Below are 18,261 nucleotides of genomic sequence, written 5' to 3'. Positions count from 1 at the left end.
GAATATTACAATTAATAGTTTTTTTCTTTCTTAAAATATGTATACATTTTTTGACACCCTCTGTATATATACACACATATGTAATATATGTGTTGGAATATATATGTAACATGTGTATATATATGTATATATAAAAGATGTAACAATTAAGTTCGCGAACTCATCCTAGAAAAAGTGCTACATACCTCATTGCTGAATATCACTACGGCAACCTTTGAAGTACTCCCCTTGGGAAGCAATGCACCAACGCCAGCACCTAGTCCACCTTCCAAAGCAATTTTGGAATTCTTTTTCTGGAATGGCCATCAGAGCTGTAGTTGTATTACCCTTGATGTTCTGAATGTCATCAAAATGTCTTCCTTTCAATATTTCCTTTCTGTTCAGGTAAAGAAAGAAATCATTGGGGGCCAGATCAGGTGAGTAGGGAGGGTGTTCCAATACAGTTATTTGTTTACTGGCTAAATTCCCTCACCGACAGTGTCATGTGAGTTGGTGCATTGTTGTGATGCAAGAGCCATGAATTGTTGGCGAAAAGTTCAGGTCGTCTAACTTTTTCATGCAGCCTTTTCAGCACTTCCAAATAGTAAACTTGCTTAACTGTTTGTCCAGTTGGTACAAATTCATAACGAACAATCCCTCTGCTACAAGTTTGCGCACTTAATTGTCAGACTTCATATGTATATATGTCCCACTCATGTTATGTGTCTTTCATAGTTGGCTGAAGCTTTTTGTATAATCGTCTTTCTGGGGTCCAGGCTGAAGGAACGATTCCTTTCTAGTGTACTATGAGACTCAGGCCAGAAAGAAAAAAGGGAGAGGGTCAAACATGCAGTGGCTTCAAAAGCTTCCCCTTGAAAAGGGCCAATATCACATCCACTCACGTTTTATTTGGCAAACTAAGTGGCACAGCCAAAGGTAAAGTCAAGAGGGTAGGAAATATAATTTTCCACAAGAAGGGACCCAGCAGGGAAGACAGGAAATACTTCTGAAAAATAAGAATGTATATGTGAAATAGAAAACAAGGTTTAAACTCTTTTTGCTTGCAGGTTTTATGAGAATATAAAGTCACACCAATTAATTCTATGGGAAATGTAGAAAAACAGTAAAGTTTAAATTAATATTTATTTATTTATTGTTCTGGGTATTTTGCTGAAACTGAAACTAAAACAGTTCCCACTCTGAGAAAATTGTTACAAAGAGATGAGGCTCTTTCCTGGTTTGGTTTGATTTGGTTGTTGTTATTGCTCAAGTTTGAAATTTAGGTAGGCACGCCAGACCCGCCATGGGCATGGTGACAAATTCTCCCCACAGTTTTCTCTGTTGAAGACGCTGTACTGAAAACCTGTCCTCAAACAATTTGCTGTCACAGAATTTGGCCTTCACATGGATGAAACTCATCATTACAAATTAAATCCACTTCTGTTCATTTTTAATTAACTCATGACATCTAAAGTCGTACAACTTGGTACGAACAAGATCATAAAGACATCGGCAACACAGATAGTAAAATTTTACGACAGTAAGAAGACAACCATTTAGATGATCCAGAATATACAGGTCTTTTTAAGTTTGTTTTTTTTCATTGGCATTAAAACAAAAAATTCAAGGAAACTCATGGACAATGTAAATATGATCTCCCAATTCCCACAAGATGGTCACTGCAGGGGAAAGGAAGCCATTGAAGAATTTAATGCCTTGGACTTTTCAAATCTAATTTATTTTCCAGAAAGATTATGCATAAGGAAGCAGTGGGCACCAGTTTGGAGGCATGAAAATAGGTTGAGTAAGGAAAGTGAAGGCTTGAACATAAAGGTCTTATGAATAAAACAAAATGACAAAAACTAAGTGTTTAACAGACCGACTTGAAATCTGGAGATGGAAACCTGAAGAATCGGGGAGCGTGGAAGGGAGAAAAAGGTTAGCCTGATTTCTGGTACCTAAAATCTCCATGCCAGTCTCCTCAAACAAGAGAGACTCATTGCTAATAAATATCTGAGTATATGATTAATCACAAAAATTGGAACTAACACTGAACAGAGTTAAAAAAAATCTGAGTTCCACTTCCAGCTTTGCCATGCTCCAGCTATGTCACTTTGGGGAAACAACAATCTGAGTTAATAAAGAGAAGATTCGCAAGCAGTCCTGCCTATTTCACAAGATTTTTAGACATCAGAACAAGATGAAATACGTAAAAGCAGTTTTAAATTCAGTTCAATAGGTACTTATTAGGTATCTATTCTATTTAGGGAGGGACTTGGTAATTTATAAAGTTCTATAGAAATGTAAGTTATCATTTGGGGACTGACATAAGTTTTCTCCCCCATTTTTTCTTTTCCTCGAGCCTGAGCAACCCAATAATAAAATAAATGGGTGGAAAGTTTTGTATGAAACTCAAGTCTGAGCAGGAGCCAGACCCTCTTTTAGCATAACAAGGTACAGAATAAGCTAGAAAAGAACTTTTATACACAAACGATCTGATTTTCCTTGAGAGAGTCTCCTTTTCCTGTGCTCCAGGCTTCCTCTTGGCCCTGTCAAGCCTTGTAGCAGAGAATGACCACCCATGCCAGAGGCTGTGATGGGGAGGATAAAGAAACTTCAAGAACTGGCCACAAGGCTAAGGGATTAAGCTGAGGAGGCAGAAAAGGAATGAGGGAAAGTGTCAAAGGAGGTGCTGCCTGCTACTGAGGGGAAGCAGCCACCTGAGGCACCTGGAGAGTCCAGGAGCAGAGGTCCCAGACCTGAGGGCAACACATACAGAAAAGTCAGTGAGAAAAGGGACTCTGCACTGATCGGATTATGTCGCTACAACCAGTGGAAAAGAACCATTTGGATGTTCTCTGGGGGCCTGTGTGTGTGTTCACTCAGCTAAAGGTAGGCTTAGCCCATTTTCTTCATGCCTCCTCCTTCCAATTGCCAGCAGATTCTAACAGTAAAAAAGACCAAGAAACTGACAGTCACGTGGGATCAATCACTGGCTGACTAGTGAAATGTTCTTTTGACCCTCTTGCTCCCTCCCTCCCACAGAGACAAGGAACACCATGTCTCTCTTATACTATCATTTCAAACCCACCCTTCGGCCGTAGCGTGGTAGATTAGTGTCCAGGGCAGTTCAGAAACCACTAAACATTGACCTAAGCAAAGAACAAAGAACTTGTGGGAAAGCGGGTCTTAAAATAGCATTAGGATTTGTCACTGTTAGATGAGTTTTATCTTCTACAGTTTGATTCCTGACTTTTCTGAAGCTTTCTGAGACTTTTAAACTAAAAGAAAAGTGTGGGTTCCTGGCTACTAAGCCTTGTTAAAGGAAGTATTAAAAGGAGCTGTGGTTAAGCTACTGGTCTTCCATCTCACAGAGGGCAATTCAGCTACACACAAGGCCACATTGTGGACTCAAAGTAAATCAGACTCAGCGACTTTTTAAAGGTGAATTTGAAATCTGCAATGGTAGCCAGGGAATTCAAACATTGGAGAACAGTGAGGCAGACTCAGAAGTCATAATATTTATCAAAAAACTTATGTCTTTTTCTGCCTTATCCTTTTCTGCCTTATCCTTTTAGTCCAAAAGTTCATATAATATTATTCTTGAGCAACAGAGAATGTTGTTCAATATTAGAGATGAAACACTGCTGTGGTTGTATTACTTTGTGGGAGTTTTTCAAATATTATTATAATTACACTGTTCTCTTGGAATGTTAAAACAGCTCTTCCTTTCCTTCAATAGGCAACTTAAAGGACTGTCTCCTTCATCAATACCTTCCAAGGGCTCAAGACTCTTCCTCAAATTGCTTGAGTCCCAGTTTCCCAGTCTAGAAACCTAAAAGAACAAAGCTTCTGATTACTATCTGTAATGGCCCATGAGCACCTGTGATCTCACAAATGTTTGACACCTCTGTGAGGCAAGTAACTGGCAAATAGTTATTACCCCTTCTCTAAAAGAAAAGATTGAATTCAGAGAAGTTGAGTGTGTTGCCAAAAATAACTGAGCAGCTATTGAATGAGCAGATCTAATTGTTAAGGTTCCCAGACTGGTATTTTTATCTACTGGGATAAATCACATCTTCAGCCTGAAACTATAATTTTAAAAAATCAGATGCTACCACAATGAATGCAGGTAATTCTAAGAGTTATGAATCTTAAAGTTGGAGGATTTTAAACAAACAAAAATATTCGGGATCCTGAAAGAGATACGAAAAAAAAAAAATCTAAGTGAATCCAATAAATTTAACTGGTGTGGGACTATTAACGAAATAATGTGGTTCTCACTGTAATATGCATGCATATTTCACTGCCTGCTAATGTGTCCCCTGAAAAATTTTATGGATATAATTTTTTAAATTTTATAAATCGAGTTGTATTCTAAATATCCAAAGGTAACTCACTATTGAAGGAAGGAAGCCTGTGTAAATCTTTTATACATGTATATCCTTTTTGGTAATGTGAATACTCACTCTCTATATGGGGGTTTTATAGTCTCAGATTCAGTACTTTTGTATTTCCTGAGAGCAGAGCTTGCCCAAAGTTTGAATTAATAGGAAAACATTAGTTTGTAACAATTCACTTTTGACAGATGTACGAAGAATTGAATACATTCATGAAAGGCTTTTATTTGTACTGTAGGCAATGATATGAGAATAGAAATTGATACCAAGGCGACATTCTTTTTTCTCCTAAATAAAATTTCATAAACATATTTCTAGACTATGCCCATCTGCTCCCATGGCCTTAAATTTTTAGGCACCTCTTACACGCATGGATTGGCTTTCAGAGAGTTATCTTTTTCACAGATATCTGTCTAATTGGTAGCAGCTGTTAATCAGGCACATTGTCACAAATCCCGTAAAGGTTTGTGGCTTTTTATATTTTGAAGGGAAGCCATATGCCTTAGGCAGCATGAAATGGAGTAGATTTCAAGTTATTACATTGTGTAGATGTAATTTGGCCTGAAATATCTGATTTGAATGTTTATGTTGATCAAACTCCCTGGGAAACTGTCAGGTTTTATCAACATTTTGTGCCATTCACACATAACCTCAGAGAAAATGTCCCTTTAGCGTTCTTTTTTTTTTTTTTCCCTTTAGCATTCTTGATACAGGCCCTGGGAAGAAAAAATTGGAAGGTGGCATGCTGTAAGTGGAAGCTTCAGCTTCAGCAAACTGGGGGTTCAATCCATGTTCTATCATTAATTCTTTAAATTACTCAACCATCTTTAAGTGTCTGGATACATTTAACACTGTGCTAGATGCTGGGATACCAAGGTGAGTAAGGCATAGTCTTGGCCTCAGTGGTTCCCCTCTACGGGGGGATGCTTCGATCGTCAGGGCATGGCAAGACCAGGCTGATGCTCGAAGACACCAGACCCATAAGCCCCTATATCCTCCAAGCCTTCTACCCTGAAATCTCTGACACCAGTTTGAAATGACCTCAAGTTCATGGAGCCAAGATACCCACCCTTTGGGTCCAGTGCCCACCTTCCAACAGGAGACTGTCAGGACTAAACCCTTTCATGCTTCTCATTCCTTTTCTTGTCAACTCCAAAGTCGAAGCTTCCTGTTTCTTTAATCTATTCTCTAAACACTATCATCATTTTAATACTCTGTCCTTCCTTATCTTCAGATTGATAACCTAACCTCTACCTCCCTTGAGCTCTCTGAGTCCCCACTCTAGTATCAAACTTTCTACCACCTCAAACTCCACTCCACTTCCTTGCATTAACTGAAAGCTGGCTCTTTTCAAGGATACCCACTTCCATATAGTTCCCTCAAATGAGGCTCTTTATTCTCCTATATACTAAGCCCCTCAGGGCGATGATGTGCTTTTGGCTCCCCAATGCCATCTCTCATCTTAAACCCCTATGGCAGATTGTATTTTCCAAAGGTGGCTGTAGCACTGTCCCCCACTCCTACACTGGGACCTTGGCTCATAGACAGGAACTCCCTCATCCTCAGCAAATGTACTTGTATCTGCAACATCTTCCTTCCTTCTGATGAGGGAGGCATCCCTCCTTCTCAGGACAACGCTTCTCCTTCTATTTTGGACTTTATTTTTATATCCATTTTTTTCTCAGGCCTGCTTTTTTGACTTGCTGCCCCTAATAGATCCTTCAAATATCAATAGTATCTAAACATTCACAAATTCTTCTCAATTAAGAAACGTTACTTGATTGCCCTGCCTCATAGATAACCTCCCTTCACCACCATGTTTGTCAAGAGTTATTTATCCTTGCCTTTTTCCATTTCTTCACTTCATTCCCACTCCTCAGCCAGCCCCATTTGGGTTTCTGTGCTACCACTGCACCAAAATAGCACTTACTGAGGTCAACATAGACATCTATAGCACTCAATTTAGTGTGTATTTTTCAATCTTTTATATAAATGGTGCTATAACTAGAGATACCATTTTAGGGCTGAAAAAATGGTACTGAGGATCATCCAGGGAGAATTCTGAATATTGAGAAAGAAAGAGAAGTAGAGAAGAAGACAGAGAACGTTGAGAAAAGAACCTCACAGAGTGCTAATACATAAGGGGGATAAGAGAAAAAAGTCTAAAGAAGACTAAGAAGGCACAGTTATGAGGTAAGAAGAGAACCAGCAGAGAGCAATATAATGGAAGTCAAGGGAGGCAAAAATTCCAAGTGGACAGTAATTCCATGTGTTGTTGCTTATGTATGTTCATGTGGCATTCATGTATGACAGATGGAAAGTGTCCACTGGATTTAGGAATTAAAAGGCCGATGGTGACCTAAGCACCATAGAATAGTGGGACAAAAACCTGATTAAAGGGAGTGGGAATGGAAATACTCTTTTCTTTTTTAATTAAAGTTTATTGGGTGACAATAATTAGTAAAGTTGCATAGGTTTCAAGTGCACAATTCTATAATACATAATCTATGTATCACATTGTGTGTTCAGCATTCAGAGATACTCTTTTAAAAAGCTTACATATATTATAAAAGAAAAGGGAGAGATCAGGCACCAAGTAGAATTCTCTATGGGCCTGTTTCCAATTCTGTTAAATAGAGATCATAATAACTACCTTGCAGAGTTGTTGTGAGGACTAAGTTAAATGAGGGATAGGTTTATGGTATGTGGCATATGCTCAATAAATAATGACCATTATTATCAGAGGGTGAACATGAGAAAGGAGTATATTTCTAGGCTGGCAGGAAGAAACGAATGAGGGTGGTGAAGATAATGATATAAGAGCAAAATGATAAAGGAAGGTCCTGTGATCACACTAAACAAGATCAAGCAGTTAGGTGGTGAAGTTTGTTTTACCCAGTAAGAAGGAAAGCTCATGGTCTCAGACTGGAGAGAAGGAAGGAAGAACAAGTGTTGATATAGAAGTTTGCCTCCAAAAGAAGAGCTCTGAAACTGATAGAGTCCATGTCTGTAAAGCTTGATTGATCAGAGAAGTATGAGGGGAAATGATCTGATGATAATATGTGTTAGGGCAAGATAAGGGGTGTGAGTAGTATAGACTAGTTGTCAAAAGGAACAGGAGGTAGTGCTGACCTAAGACAATATAAGTAGATGAGCATTGCTGAGGGCCTTACGGTGACTGGAAGACATAGACGTGCATTGGCCACCACCTATTTGGCTGAGTGTTTTGCTCTCATTGGCCTGGGTTGTTCCATGCATTGTCCATCTCGCCTCATGAAAACATACGCTTCCTGAGAGTGCAATCTGTATTGATCTTGTTCATCATTATATCCAATGATTGGTGCAGAGTAGGTGCTCAATAAAAAGTTGTTAAAATAACAAATAAATTGATGGGTGTAGAAATGCAAAAGGAAAATCACAAGAGTTGCATGTGTTGTGCATGTGTAGAATGGGAGGATTAGGATGGGAAAGAATTAAGAAAACATACAAGAACGTTATGGGAATCACATAAGTGAATCAGATTTGAGATTGGGAATAAAGGGAAGTCACAAGAAAACTGCTAAACTGAAAGAGAATGGCAATACCTCAGAAGGCCAGAGAATTTCACAAGTCAAAAAGACATTTTAGTAGAATAAGAGAGCACAAGAGATCTGACTGGCTTTTAAAATGTAAAAGGTGGAGCTATTATTGGAGATGACAAATCTAGGTTGTGTCCAAGGGATTTAAAAATTAAAAAGGAATAGAGACAAAAGACAATGTGGCTGAAGGTCAAGGAGCTGTGAGATGAGAACAAAGTTTTAATTATTTTTTTAGTTTTAGAACCAGGAAACAGACTGCAAGGAAACAATATTGGCTATCTTTTCTCCCAGAGTTATTTGTGCACTTCCAATTTTCCTGGAGGGTAGAGACTATGCCATACTCATTTTAGCGCAATGGTTTGTACATAGATGGAACTTTGTTGAAGTGAATGAAAGATAAGGGAGAATTGCCTCCTTCCTTTCACTCTTACACACCATTAAGTCAACACTGTTAATCAAAAGCAACTCTATGAACATCTATCCAATTCATGTTCCAAGAGATGCGAGCCAAATGTTAAAGAAAATAGTAGATTTGTAATTAATTTAGCAGTAGAGATGATGTCAATTACAGATTGCTTCAAATATCAGTTAAATAATTTCTCCCTATAAATGACTCTTTGTTAAACTTGAGATAGATTCAAAATTTACAGTTTGCAAAAATCTAATCAAGAAGACACACCTGGGGAGTTCTGGTTAAGACGTTGGAGTAGGTAAATGCTGAGCCTGCCTCTTCTCTTGATCACATCAAAATTACAACTAAACTACAGAACAACCATCATTGAGAATTATCTGAAGTCTAGCTGGACAGAAGTCCTATAACTAATGATATACAGAATAAGTCCCATCAAGACCGGTAGGAGGAACAAAAATGCAAGATGTGAACCAGCTTTTCCCACACCCACACATGGCAGTTAAAACTCAGGAGGGATATCTTGGTCACAGAGGTCCCCCTTGAAGAGCAAGGGGTCCCAGCCCCACACCAGGGTCCCTAGCCCAGGGTCCCAGGACTAGGAAGAGAAGTTTCCCTATAACTTTTGGCTGTGAAAACCAGTAGAGATTGTGGCTGAGGAAGATAGAGAGGGGCTAGAATCCCAGGCATTCCTCTTAAAGTGCCCACGCAGAGACTTACTTGCTGATGGACTCACTTGCTCTGTGCTCCAGCGCAGGGGTAGCAACTTGAAAGGCCCCAACGCCATATGTTGAAGAACGGTGTTGTCTGGCTTCTGGGCCAGGGTGGAGGTGCCTCTCTGTCTGGACAGATGCCATTTTGTTCCTTTATTGAGCCCTCCCCCTACACAGCATGCAGACATATGTATCCACCATATTTGAGTCTCCATTAACCTAGCTAACACTGTTTACCCTGCCCTGGTGATTTCCTGAAACCACACTCCACCCAATTTGCAGGCCCACCCAACCACTTCCAGTGGATTTTCCATACAAATGGCTTGTCTTTTCTCAAGCTGTAGACTTTCCTAAAATTCCTCAAAGGTTCATAAACCCTAAGCAAGCAGAATCTGACCTCTGGGTGCCCTGTACCTCTTGCTAAGCAGCCCCAAGTCTGGCAGTAGCTGCAGCCAGCCTAGGTACTCAGCTTCCTCTCCCAGGCACCTCTAAGCCCAGCATGGCAACAATCTGCAGATAACTTTGTAGTTCATACCAAGTGGCCTTGGACAGGGCACAGGTAGCAGCTCATCTTGGCCTACAACAGAACCCCTCCCAAGAGGCCCCCAAACCAACACACCTGGTGGCCAGTTTCAGACCATAGCAGAGCACCACCCAACCACCTCCACAAAAGACACACTCAAAGGGCAGACTGGGAAGGCACCAGAGCCCTGCAAAAGCAAATCCTGATCCATAGGGTCAACCACTACACAACAGCTCCTCCACTATAGTTATGATCAGTGACATGTGAACAGCAACCAAGGAGGGAACACACAACAGTAGGGCACACACAACCCATACAAGGGACAAACCTGGAACACCCAGCTCATGTGATCAGGGAGACCATGTCACTGAGCCCCCTAGGATACCTGCTACATAAGTCCACTCTATGAAGACTGGGAGACATGGCAGCTCTACCTAATATATAGAAACAAACACAGGGAGGCAGCCAAAGTGAGCAAAGAAACATGTCCAAATGAAAAAAAACAGAACAAAGCTCCAGAAAAAGAACTAAACAAAATGCAGACAAGCAATCTACCAGACACATAGTTCAAGACACTAGTTATAAGGATACTCAATGATCTCAGTGGGCACTTCAACAAAGATATAGGAAACATAAAAATGAAGGTAGAAAACGTAAAAAAAGAACCAGTCAGAAATGAAGAAATCAGTAACTGAAATAAAGAATACATTAGAGGGAATCAATAGTAGGTTAGATGAAGCAGAGAACTGAATCAGTGATTTAGAAAACACTCAATCAGAACAGCAAGAAGAAAGAAGAATCTGAAAAATTGAGGAGAGTTTATGGTGCCTCTGGGACAACATCAAGTGTACCAACATTCATATCATAGGGGTACCAGAAATAAAGAGAGAGTGCAAAGAATGGAAAACTTATTTGAAGAAATAAGGACCTGGTAAAAGAAATAAACATACAAGCCCAGGAAATGCAGGGTCCCAAGTCCCAACAAGATAAACTCTAAGAGGTCTACACCAAGACAAATCATAATTAAACTGGCAAAGGTTAAAGGCAAAGAGAGAATCTTAAAAGCATAAGAGAAAAGCAATTGGTTACTTACAAGGGAGCCCCCATTAGACTATCAGCTTATTTCTCAACAGATACTTTGTAGGCCAGAAGGCATTGGCACAAAATATTCAAAGTGATGAAAAGCAATGACATACAACCAAGACTACTCTACCCAGCAAAGCTATCATTTAGAATCAAAGAACAGATGAAGAGCTTGCCAGACAAGAAAAAGCTAAAGGAGTTCATCACCACTAAACCAGTATTACAAGAAATGTTAAAGGGACTTCTTTAAGAAGAAGATCAAAAATATGAATAATAAAATGTCAATAACTATATATCTATCAACAATTACTTTAAATGTAAATAGATTAAATATTCCAATCAAAAGACATAGGGTGGCTGAATGCATAAGAAAACAAAACACTTCTATATGCAGCCAACAAGAGATTCACTTTAGATCAAAAGAGACTCACAGACTTAAAGTAAAGGGATGGAAAAGTTATTTCATAAAAATGGAAATGAAAAAAGAAAAGCTAAGGTAGCAATACTTATCCAAGACAAAATAGACTTTAACTGCCCCACCACCCCACAATTGACTTACCCCCAAAATAAGCAGTTGGTATGAATCTTGAAATGTGACCACATTGAGGCCTTTACAACAACAATAACAAATGTTGACTGAGTATTTCTAATGTGCCAGGTGCTGGTCTACATTTATTAACTCATTGAATCCTCACAACCAGCTGTGGGATCAGTGCGATTGCCACTTCCATCGCACAAATGAGCACACGGAGACACTGAGAGATGAAGTGCCTCGCGCCGATCACTTGGTTAGTAGACAGCAGTGCTTGGCCATCAGACCCCTGCTCTCACCTTCGACTTACTTCTCCAGCATCCCGGGAGCCCCAGGATGCCTTGCTCTTCGCCTCCCATCAATGCCATAGGGACCATAGAAGGTAGATATTAGAAAAACTGCATATACATTGAATTGTAGAAAGGTATTTAATGGTATTGAAATACCAATAGCAGCCAACGTTTTATGAGCCCTTATTGTGGGCCATATACTGAGTCAGGCGTTTTATTTCATGTAATCCACACAACTACTTCATGGGAGAGGAGGTGTTAGTGTGACCATTTTACAGATGAGGAAACTGAAGCTGAAAGAGGTTTAAGTACCATGGCCCTGGCCACACAAGGGCAGAGCCAGAATTCTACCCCACATCTGTCAAATTCATGAGCCTGCTCTTAGCCAATGATTTTTACTTGACTCTGTGCTTGACTCAGTCCTGTTCTGTAATTTTAGACACAGATAAAGATATGAAGACATGGTGATCAACTGCTGGAAGATTCAAAATGAAAACCAAAATTAAACGTAACAGCCTGGAGTGGTGCACAGAAACAAGAGAATGAAGGAGAGGTCAAGCCACACCCGAGACGTCTCAGAGCAGCCCAGAGGCTACTAGACCCTAAGAGGTCTACCAAAATACAAAGCCAACATGAGACAAAGCCAAGGTGTGGCTGCAGGGGGAAAGCTGTGGGAAGGGAAACAGTCCTCAGCTGCAGAGCAAAACCCATCAAGCCTCGGAAGGCAGCAGAGCACTCCCTAAAACTCTGGGCACAAAAAGGCGAGAGTACATGTCATAGGAGAGATGTCCAGGGAAATGGAGAGTTGGGTGCAGAGGCACAAATCAAGTAAATAAACAAAGAAACACAGAGGTCACAAGAGCTGGTTTTAAATATTGGGAACATCAACTATTATGTATTGTCGCATCCTGCGTGACAAGAGTTGTGGGGAATGAGGCGCAGGGTTAAGAAAAGACAATAGTCATGAATAAAGTTTAAGCAAACCAAGGGACCCCCAATCTCAAGGACTGGAAGCCCTGAATCGAGCCTTGCATCAGATTTTATTAGTTCGGTGGGGAAGTAAAGGAGATAAAGATTGTCAATCTCCAGATCTGTGAATCCTATACATCATAATAGGAAACCGATGTAAGTCAATCACCCTTGCCTGCAGACAGCTGGACTGTAAGTCTCAACTTCCCTAAGGGACAAAACCTATATTCAGCACCTCACTGAATCACTTCCCTTGCAGGTTTTGGGAAAGAATGCAGCCACAGAGGCTGAGGCTTTCCTTAGCCTGGGGAAGGTGGGGGGCTGTGCCCACCTCTGTGAACCCCGTGGGTTCTCCTGTTGGTCCCCACGCGACTGCACCTGGCTTGAGTTGTTCCTTCCGTGAGGAATCTTACTCGTCATTGACTGTCCAATCATCTTTCTGGGACCAAACAGGAAGGCATAAGGTGCAAACACAAAGGTTTAGCCGTCTCTGAAAGGATCCATCTACAGACTCTCCTTTCTTTAGGGGCAGGTAAAAGGTAACAAACAGTTAAGCTGCTGCGTGGCGACAATGTATAAGTGGTATTCACTATAGGGAAGTGACTTAGGATCAACAAATGTATGTTAAAGGGATTTTAAAAGAGGAAGCAAATTTGGTTGAGCAGAAAAAAGACCCTGCAAACAGAATTGTTCATATTGGGAATTGCAGTTGTATGTTCCCTCCTCACTTGGAGTATTCAGCCACAGGCTTCCTGACTACCTGCCCTGAAGGACAGAGAGGCCAGTGAATATATGGATAGGGTACGGGGTTAAAGGGGGATCATCTGCTTTAAGTTTATTTTTAACTCTACACCTCTATGTTCCCTGAAATGAGGACCAGCCACTATAGTTGGGAGGTGAGGTAAAGGAGACAGGGCGTTCGAAATGAGGAAATGTGAGGGAGCCAAGAAAAATTAAAATGAGAAGCTTCATTTCTTCAGTCCTACCCACTACTGGATTTGCTCAGAGTTTTCTGAGAAAGGAAGAATTCAATGTTGTTTTCTCCTTCTCAGGAATTGAGTTTCTGCCTAACAAATTTGTCAACCTGACTATTAGGTTGTAAATATGTTTCTACTTGTGTTGTGAGGTATAGGTACATTTTAATGACTGTAAATCATGTGTGGAATATATCAGGCTCCCCCCAAAAACTCCAGGCTACTGGGAAGAATGGAATCTCTGAAAGGGTGGGTGGCTATTGGAGATTTGGAAAGAAATAGAAATACTTACAAAATTCCTGGGATCTGGCCTGTGGACACGTCTCAAACTTATATCTTTGAAATGCAAGGATTCTTCTAGGGGTTAAGTTTTTGTTCACTGTCAATGACTAACAAAAAATTAAGACAGTGCATTTCTTTATTGAAAGGCTATAATTTGCATATTATTATCTGGCATTTTGGGTATTGCATTGACAATGAAACCAACCTCCTGGGTCAATGTAGTTGCATAGACACCCAGGATGCCTTCCCCATTGGGGACACATGTATTATAATAGTTGTGCTCTGCCTAGTAAGCGACTACAAGTTTCTAAGGTTTGTCTGGGTGGGCAGCTCAGTCTCCCTGCTTTGTTGGGTATAGATTTCCTTTGTTCAATGTGTGCCACATAGTTCTGATTAAGCATGGAAATTAGGCTGCAAAACAAAACAAAAGTCTCTGCAAATGTATACCATATGACCCGAGGACATGCTGAAGCATATTTTTATTAAAATTTCTCCTGCCTTCTTCTTTTGTGGTTTTGGAATCATAGCTTGCCACTAAGTAATTAGCTCAGAAGTCCTATTGTAATCTGTCTTCTTTCTTTGGATCAGGGGAAATAAATTATGCCAGGTATGGTTCTAATTCCAGCCAACTCGTATGTCAGAAAGTCATTGCTATGATCTCACTTCATGATAAATGGAAAGTAAAAAGATGCCAGTAAAAGGGGCACTGAGATTTGATGGCAATGCCAATGCCCCCACTGGGTTTATTGGCCATGAAATAAATGAGCACATACAGCTGTAGTGAAGATTAACTATTATACGTAGAAAGTACTTCAGTGCTTGGCACATAACAGACACTCAATAAATGGTTTATTGTTAAAGCCAACAACTGTGTTAAGTGCCTTTGTTTGACATATTCATAGACGTGATCTCTATGGTAGAGCTCATCACCCTAATGTGTTTTGTTCTGTTTACTTATCTGTCTCCCCATGTAACTAGACTCCGTGTCTATATCTCAAGCACGTAAATCACCATAATTGGTTGAATTATAAAATGTAGAATACTTGCTTTAAACTTTTAACTTAATCGATAGTTCTCTGCTGTCATCAAACTCCATTGGCTTCTGTAAGATTAGCATGTTTTTCCTTGATCGCATTTTCTAATCTTCTATTGGTACAATCAAACATACGTCAAAGTTTCTAAAATGTATTTGGATATGCTTGAACTCTTGGAACGCTAACACATATTAATGAAGTGAGGATTCAAAAATCAATTGTTCTGGAACTCACAGTACAGTTCTGCAACATATGACATATACGGAAGTTCACCACGTACACTGAGACAACCATTATGTTAAGCTGCTGAACCAGAGAACGAAGAATTTGAATGAGGGTCTTCCTTCACGGTCAGCTCTGAGAAGACTATGGAGGCAAATTTCAGAAAATCCAGAGGCTGGAAAACAACTTACAGAGAACCTGAGAGCGAAGACAAATATTCCTTAACTTTTATCTAGGTATTACAGATAACCCAGTGGCAAAAATAAATATATTTTGCTGTTAAGGTACCATTCTTAGAGTATTAGAATGCTCAAGTATGTCCGTAAAATCCTTTACAACTCTACCCCTTTGCTAACCCCAAAACTCTTTTAGCTTGCCCAAAAGCAGTGAGGAAAGCAAGTGTCATTCATAGAGGATAAAGATTGAAGAGCTTTATTTGATCTGATAGAGAAGAGTAAAATCTTATAAAATGTGGCAGATTCAGTATGCAATGGTGTTGAAGCAGGTGGGGGAGGGGGTATAACCAGGACCACAAAAGATCTTGGTTATGCCTATAAAACCCTTAATTTCACTTTCACCATTAGCTCACATGCCATTAAAAAACTCTAAAGTATATATTTTCTCCAGGTAGAAGGGTTTTCACCCAAATTCTTGGGCCATGGGTTTCTCGTTGACTTCACATAAAGGCCATTGCCCCTTTTGGATAATAATACCAGTGTTTGCACGCTGCCACTCTCAACCGTGCTTCGCAGAAAGGCAGAGACCAGATCCCACCTGCTCAGCACCACTAACTACCAGTCCTGATTTGTGAGCAGAATTAGGCAGGAAGAATTGTAGTCCTTTGTGAACTAACACAAATGTACCATGAACATCAAAAATATTTTTAAATTGAAAGTGCAACTAACATTTTTTTAAAAAATCAAAATACCTGTATAATTTATATTCAGTTACTCATGTGGCATTTAATTGCCTGTCACAAAGAGGAGATTGTCTTCTCAAAATGTAATTTCCAGAGGATTACAAAGTGTGGCAAGATGCCAGTCACTGAGTCAGTTTCCCAGTAACCAGTAGCAGGCTCGAGATTTTACATGGAAAATGATGCTTCCCAAGGCCAGTCACGTGCCCTACAGAAAGCCTGCCTTCTCCGTGCACCATGCACCAGGTATGCTCTGCTTTGTTCAACATATGTGTGTTGAGCATTCACCATGACCCTGACCCTGTACTGGGCAATGGTACACAGTTGTGACCAAGCCTCAAGGATTCACAACCCAAGAGATGAGTCACGCAAGTCAGAAATAACTGCAGTGCAAAGTAATGAGGACTCTGGTAGGAGACAAAAGCACTAAAATAATGTGAATATTAGTACCTACAAAACTGCAGAGGATAAACTGATTCAGCTAGTGAACTTTAGTAGATGGGCAAAAATTAATGTGGTCACTGTCTAAAAGGTGTTGAAATTTACCTGTCTATAAAGATCTTTGTAATAGCCCACTATTCTCAGACATACAAATACACACACACACACTCTGAAAAGAAGTCATAGGAGGTAGCTGAAAGAGCCCAGGATTTGGAATTAGATGGGGGCTGAAATCTGGGCTCCATTGCTTGCCAGTTGGATGACCTTGAGCAATTTAAAGAACCACGAGTTCTCTGTTTCCCGATTGGTGAAGAATGATATCTATCTTATAATTGTGTTACAAAGCTTAGAAAAAATGTGCCCTGAGTCAGACAGAAACAGTTATTACCAAAAAAAAGTCATCTTCTAATACCTTTTAACGCTTTTCCTTAATTTGAACTCTTTCATACTGTTAGATAGGAATTGATGAACAATGGTTTTATAACTATTCTAAATTCAGTTTTATAACTTTTCTATACAGTAGGCATTATAGTACAATGATTAATAGTGAAGGTTCATGAGTCCAGCTGATCTGGGTTCAAATCTGAGCTCAATCTTTTCCTACAACATGACTATAAGCATAGTCTGTAAACAGCTGGACACTTTAGTTTTCTTACTGTACAATGAGACCAATAATAGCACCTACTTGATAAGGTTTGGTAAGGATAAACTGAAATAATGCAAATAGAGCATTGTGCCCAGTGCCTAGCTCTCAGCGAGTGCCTAATAGCCATTCAGTAATAACAGTAACTGTGGTAAATAATAGTGATGATGGAAGTGCAAACTCTACGGGACACCAACTTCAAACAGTAATGCTATTGACATTCCTATCCTTCCGCACTTTCATCCGGGGCCTATTATAGCATTCCTCATTGTGGTAAGATTATTTAGATATTTATACTTTTTTACAGCTACACACTTCACACTGACTTCTAATTACATTCACTTTTCAGAAAGGTGTCAAAGACACGTGGTCGTAACCTAACCTTGTATGTCCATTGGCTACGGACCTATTTGGGAGGCCAGTATACCAGGAAGGCTAAGAAAACACTGGTTCTTACTGGCAACATTTAACTCAATAAACCTCCCAGGGGAGCAATAAAAATGCAGTAGCTAGCAGTCTTAATGAGGACATGCTCAGAACACAGTGAAATCTTGCAATGTGCTCAGTGCCCTGTGGAATCCATAGGAATTTGATTTAGCAACATTAGATTTCGGTTTCTCAAAATATTAGCAAAACGATTTAGAGAGCAATAATTGTCTCTTATTTTAGCTGATGACATTGCAAATTACAAGTGTTATTATGGCATTGTTTATAATTCAAAGATGTTACCACAGAATCCGCCTTTCAACTGATGGCAGATGTGAGCAGAGTTTGCCTTTGTTAATATAGCACATGCCACATTTTTCCTTAAGGCTTTAATGAGAGTGTTACATGTATCGGGACACACAGAGGAAGCCTCTTTTCTGCAGCACTAGTTGAAAGGCAACCCCTACTCTATCATTATGACATTTCAAATGAATCTTTGTCTCTTTCACTCCCCAAATCTCTTCAACTGTGCCCCATATTTCGTTCTCCACCAAACCCCTAAACCCCCAAATACTGGGATGGCCCTACAGCCTTATAAATTGGAATGGCCAAGATAAAGATGTATGAGAAATGTGTGAGGCGTTTCCAGAACTCCCAGATTCTACGTCGCAGGAACTGTTATCCTTGGAGTTAGAGGTAATCAGAGACATGGTAATCACACTCAAGTGATGTATCCTAGGTAACTCCAAGGGACAGCTGGGAGGGGGGCATAGGAAAGGGAAAGTTTAGGATGAATATTAGTAACTGTCGCCAGATGAAAGAACACTTATCAGCTATTTCAAAGGCA

Source organism: Rhinolophus hipposideros (assembly GCF_964194185.1).
Source record: "Rhinolophus hipposideros genome assembly, chromosome: 5".
Classification (NCBI taxonomy): domain Eukaryota; kingdom Metazoa; phylum Chordata; class Mammalia; order Chiroptera; family Rhinolophidae; genus Rhinolophus; species Rhinolophus hipposideros.
This window is presented reverse-complemented; position numbering follows the sequence as displayed.